The following is a 6,352-nucleotide window of genomic DNA, read 5'->3' on the forward strand; positions in this document are numbered from 1 at the left end:
CAAAACAACTCTGAGATACCATCTTTTTTTTTTTTTCCACAAAATAGGGTTTCTCTGTGTGGCTTTTCCCATTTCCTGGAACTCACATTGGAGACCAGGCAGGCCACTAACTCACAAAGATCCACCTGCCTCTGCCTCCCAAGTGCTGGGATTAAAGGCGTGTGCCACCATTGTCCTGAGATACCATCTTACACTTGTCAGAATGTAAGATCAAAAACACTGAAGACAGCTTATGTTGGAGAGGATGTGGAGCAAGGGGAACACTCCTCCACTGTTGGTTGGAATGCAAACTTGTACAGCCACTCTGGAAATCAGTATGACAGTTTCTCAGAAAACTGGGAATAAGTCTTCCTCAAGACCCAGCTACACCACTCTTGGGCATATAACCAAGGAATGCTCAATCTTACCACAAGGACACATGCTCAACTATGTTCATATCAGCACTATTAGTAATAGCCAGAACCTGGAAACAACCTAGATGCCCCTCAACTGAAGAATGGATAAAGAAAATGTGGCACATATATTCAATGGAGTATTACTCAGCAGTAAAAACAATGATATCAAGAAATTTGCAGCCTTGTGGTGGTGGCTCATGCCTGTAATCCCAGCACTCTGGAGGCAGAGGCAGGCAGATCTCTGTGAGTTCAAGGCCAGCCTGAGCTACACAGCGAGATCCAGGACAGCCTCCAAAGCGACACAGAGAAACCCTGTCTCGAAAACCAAAAAGAAAAAACAAAAGAAAGAAAGAAAGAAAGAACGAAAGAAAGAAAGAAAGAAAGAAAGAAAGAAAGAAAGAACTTTGCAGGCAAATGGATGGAACCAGAAAATATCATCCTGAGTGAGGCGATCTAGACTCAGAAGGACAAACATAGTATGTACTCACTCATAAGTAGATACTAGATGTGAGGGAAGGGATGGCCAGACTGCAACCCACAGCTCCAGAGAGGCTAGCTACCAGGGAAAGACCCTAGGAGGGACACATGGATGACCCAGTGAGGGAGAAGTGGATGAGATCTACATGAGTGGACTGGGTGTGGGGGGTGGTGGTGGCAGAAGTCGAGGAATGGGGGATGAGAACATAGGGAAATTGAGAGGATCTAGCTGGATCAGGGACAGAGTGGGACAGCAGGGGTGAAGATACCATGATAGAGGAGGACATCATGAGAAAGGGAGAGGCAGGGTGCTGGGGAGGCTCTCAGGAATCCACAGGATGACCCCACCTTGATCTCCTGGCAGTGGTCCAGAGGGTGCCTGGACTGGTCTACTCTGGTGACTGGTCTAGAAAATACCCTGACTGTCATCACAGAGCCTTTATCCAGTGACTGATGGAGGCAGATGCAGAGATCCAGGGCCAGGTGCCAGGCTGAGCTCTGGGAATCCAATTGAGAGAGGGAAGGGATTCTGCAGGCAGAAAACGTCGAGATCATGACAGGAAGAAGTACAGAGATGACCAGCCACACTATGGGAGGCCCATGAACTGTAGATTAGTGGCTGAGGAGCCCCCATGGGACTGGACTGGGCACTTTGGATATGGAAGATGGTTGTTTAGCTCGAACTGTTTGGGGAGCACCCAGGCAGGGGAATCAGGATCCATCCCTGGTGCATGGGCAGGCTTCTGGGAATCTGGTGCCTGTGGTGTGATGCCTTGTGTGGCCTTGGTACAGTGGGAAGGGGCTTGGACCTGCCTAGGCTCAGTGTGCCCAGCTCTGCTGACTCCCCATGGGAGACCTTGATTTGGGGGATGTGGGGTGGCTAGGGAGCGAAGGCTGGGAGGTGGGAGGAGGTGGGATCTGTGTGTGGTATGTAGAGTGAGTAGAAAATTTCTTGATTATAAGCAAAATGGAAAAAAAAAAGGAATGAGACTCTTATTCTTGATTTTAGTGTCTCACAACTTACAGTAATTCAGCAGTTTAAAATAATTACTAACCAGAAAAAAATAACACTAAAGCAAAAGGGACTGGAGAGATGGCTCAGAGGTTAAGAGCACCGACTGCTCTTCCAGAGGTCCTGAGTTCAATTCCCAGCACCTGCATGGTGCCTCACAACCATCTGTAATGAGATCTGGCACCCTCTTCTGTATACATAATAAATAAATAAATCTTTAAAAAATAAAAAGAAATTACTGTTTTTGCTCTCTTGTAGTATCAGAGTCCCTTCTACTCCCCCAGATCCTAAAGAATGTAAACACTGTACTTCGGTTGACTTTAAAGTACTGACACTTCATTTTCAACAACTGCTGATCCACATCTGCACAGCTAGCTCCCTTTCAGGACCAGGATGTGAGGCAAGGCTCCATCCCTGCGCCCATTGTGTGTTAATACAGACAGCATGTTCGGAGGGTGTGTTTGCCATCTCTGGGCTCCAGTAGTTTTGTTCTGCAGCAGACATTGGTCTATGACTTAGACCATTGTCCCTCTCTTCCATCGCCTTTGTAGATTTCGATGACTTTACTGTCTCTCCAGACCATGAGAACCACTGCTTTTGCATCCCAAGTTTAGGAGGTGCTCTGTCCATGAACCTTGAGTCAACTGCCCTCACAGCTCAGCCTTTCTTTTGTGGGGCATTGCCTAACATGCTTTGACTTTGCAGTTACTTACACTGTGACTTTTGACATCCCAGCAAAAGATGTTTAGTGTTTTATCTTTAAGTGAACTACAAACCCTGATGACTAAACAGACGGATGTATACTAACAAGCCTCTTAGCCAAAAATTCTTATGAAACCCAACCATGCCAAAGCCACATTTCAGCAACAATAGCAGAAATAAGATCTAACTTGCTTGCTAGGAGTATTTGCTTAAATTTATTTGATTTCCTTGAGTATTTATTAACTAATGTTTATATAGAGGAGGGCTACTACCTTTTTTTTTTAAAATTACAAACAAAGGACAAAACTTCAGAACGTATGTAAAATGGCAAGCTGACATATTTATACATTGTTCTTATTAGCTGTTGGCAGGTTTAAGAGAGACATTCAGAACTCATGATTTAGTGGAGCTACTACTGGGTGTGGCTGAACAAAGTCCTTAGCATAGCTCCTGAGCTCACAGGTCAGAAGTTGTAGGGCCTTCTGGGAGGAGAGAGGGGCTGCCAAGGCACAGTCCATGTATTCTTTCTTTGAGAGGTGTGCAGCTTCACCATGGAGGAATTCTGGACAAGTGCAATTAATAACACCGATCAACTGCCGAATTTCTTAATAACAGATCAGTTTAAATATACAAGAATTGGTCTGTCCATTTCTATTCTGGTGTGGTATTGGACTCTGTGAGTTCAATCCATCCCATTACAATGTATTCATATGAATCCTTTGGAGATGTGAAGCCTTGGATTCACAGTCTGCAGTACAAATTCCCTGACATATCATTTATTTGCTATTAAGTATTTGATTATTATGCTTTTTAAAATCCAGTGTCTTTTAACCACGTTAGTGATTAGCCTTGCTTGGAGCAGTTCAGAGACTTCTGTTTTCTTCCTCCTCCTCCTCTCCCTCCAGTCTCTCTGTTCCTAGAGCAAGCTTCTAGGGGTGGCCACTCAGGTTCTCTCTGCATGCAGCATCTGGATGAGAAGGTTATTGCAGGGTACATCCCGGTTCACATGCTTGCCTTAGAGGTAGGTACTTGTCCACGTGCATGCGGAGTGCCCGGATTTCCAGAGGTAGAAGAAGCAGCTGTCCAAACTTCTCTGTTCGCTGGGGGTAGTTGCAAACTGTGTAGTCCTGCAAGGCAGCATTCACCTGTTCCTGGACACCTTCCACCAGCTGGAAGTTCTCAAGATTCTTGACGTCTAAGCTGAACAGCACTAGGAACTTCAGACATACCAACTCTGGATGGTCAAACTGTAGAGAACAAAGTCTCAGGACTAGCTCCTGTGAATGACTCAGGAGGTTGGTGAGTGTGACTCTGGCTTGTGAGGCTATGCTGGAGTAGTCAACCTGTTGCCCAGGAATCAGCAAGAGGTACCCTTCCTTCCCATGTACCACTTGCCAGTAAATGTGATCAAGGATCAAGAGCTCACTCCAGCAGTTCTGAGGCAGCTTCATTTGGTCATCAACCTTCAGGTCTCTGAAGAAGACACTACTCCTGGCCCACTCAACAATGGAGAAGAGGGTCTGGTCTGCCATTTTGCACATGAGCCCAAATGTGTTCAGCTTTTCATGCTTGCCTCAGTTAGCCTGCTCTTGCTTTGAGTAAGCTGAGATTTTTCACTCGAATTTGAGGCTCATCTGGTTCACAGTTCAGAAGTTCCAGCATCAGGTATGGGGTGCTGCCTGGGGAGCTTTTCTGGTAACCATCCATGTAGGAGTAGTCCATCATTGACTCAGGCAAGGTGATGTGGGGATCTGGGTACTCAGACTTGATGGCCAGGCTAGGAAAGTGACCATATTTTTGGTAACTTTGCAGGCTGCCATGAGGTGGCATTGTCATGCTAATGGGGGAGGTGACAAAGGGACTTCTGTCATAGTCTGTGGGAGGCAAGGCAGCAAGGTTCAGAGGTAGGCCTTTGGAGGCAGAATGGATGTTCTGAATTGCAGAGAAGATAGTCAGGTCCAAGGGCATCACTTGCGTCACCTGAGTCATGGATTCCAGCTTAAATCCATCAGCTCCGATGAGGGATGAGGGCTTTCTTCTGTTGCTTTAGGGCCCTGTCTCTCTTGTACCTCATTCCCAACTTACTTCTGCCTCCATGCATGCGGTCACCTCCTACGGCTTCTAGCTTCCTTCCAACACTTGGACATTTTTGGAATCGACAGTAAGGACTATGGTTTCTCTATGTGTTTTGTCAATTTTGGCAGTTCTGGTTTTATATACATGTGTACCTTTTATTGATTTGGACTGTTCACTTAAAAAAACCCTTGCAGCTTTCACAGGTAAGGAGACCATAATGGTACCCGGATACTTTATCGCCACAAACAGGACATAGTTCTTCGAGATCTTCATCATGGAGAAATTCACCATTTTAAATTGAGACGCTTGCTTTCCGGCATCTGCCCCTGTTCCCCATGGGATCAGGCCAGTCTCCACTTTGGGCAGCATGACAAGAGGGCTGCAGGCAGGAATGGGGGGTCGGTCTGGAAGCCCAGCACCTGGACACGGGCAGCACAAATTCAACTCAGGGGGAAAGAGAGAAGGGATGACCAGCGTGCCAACTTACCCACCCACTCGCCCAGGGCTGCCAGTCAGGACTTAGGAGCCCTGTAGGATCCCACAGCTTCAGAGCTGTCCCTGAGATGAGCGCAGGAGATCCCCGCTGCCAAGCCACACTGACATGGTCCTGCTGCTGGGGTTCTGCTAGGCAAAGGCAGAGGCAGGGAGGGCTAGGACTCTGCTGACTGGGACAGTGAGCTGTGCTGGCTTGCTCTGGAGGGCAGCAGAGGTGGCCTCCAGCTGCTACTGCCCCAGCTGCTGAAGGGCTCCAGGACTCCTTCCCCTCCCTGAACCCGCCTTCTGGCTCAGAATCTGCGGGGGTCTCTCTCTTTCTTTCTCTCTTAATTGTTGATCTTAGTGCCTGTGCTATTGGTGTTCTGTTCAGGAAGTTTTCTCCTGTGCCAACATTGTTGAACATTTTTTAATTGGTCCTTGTCCATTTGAAATTCTTCTGTTGAGAATTCTCTCTTTAGATCTGTACACCATTTTCTAATTGGAATGTTTGATTTGGTTATCAGTGTTCTGTTTAGGAAGTTATCTCCTGTATTGATGTGTTCAAGGCTTTCCCCTACTTCCTATTCTGTCAGGTTCTGTATATCTGGATTCATGTTGAGGTCTTTGAACTACTTGGACTTGGGTTTTGTGCAGGATGATACATGCAGATCTATTTACATTCTCCTACATGCAGACATCCAGTTAGACCAGCACCAATTGTTGAAGATGCTTTCTTTTCTCCGTTGTGTAGTTTTTAGCTTCTTTATAAAAATCAGGTGTCCATAGGTGTGTGTGTGTGTGTATCTGGGTCTTTGATTCAATTCCATTGATCACACGTCAGTTTTTATGTCAATACCATGCATCTTGTAGCACTAAAACTCTGTAGTAGAGCTTGAAACCAGGTATTGTGAAACCCCCAGAAGTTCTTTTATTGTTCAGGATTGATTTAGCGATCCTGGGTGTGTTGTTTTTCCACATAAAGTTGAGCCGTTTCTTTTCAAGGACCATAAAAAATTTGATGGGGATGGTGTTGAATCTGTAGATTGCTTTTGGTAAAATGGCCTTTTCACTATGTTAATCCTGCTGATCCATGAGTATGGAAGATTTTTCCATCCTCTGATGTCTTCTTCAGTTTCTTTCTTCAGAGACTTGAAGTTTAATAGTACAAGTCTTTCACTTAACGGGTTCAGTTACCACAGATATTTTATGTTGTTTG

At 45.9% G+C, this 6,352-nt stretch overlaps 1 pseudogene; it reads right to left on the reverse strand.

The window, feature by feature from the left end:
• Positions 1 to 3,529: 3,529 nt before the first annotated feature.
• LOC118576320 lies at positions 3,530 to 5,081 on the reverse strand (annotated as a pseudogene).
• Positions 5,082 to 6,352: the final 1,271 nt, after the last annotated feature.

Source organism: Onychomys torridus, unplaced genomic scaffold (genome assembly GCF_903995425.1).
Source record: "Onychomys torridus unplaced genomic scaffold, mOncTor1.1, whole genome shotgun sequence".
Lineage (NCBI taxonomy): Eukaryota > Metazoa > Chordata > Mammalia > Rodentia > Cricetidae > Onychomys > Onychomys torridus.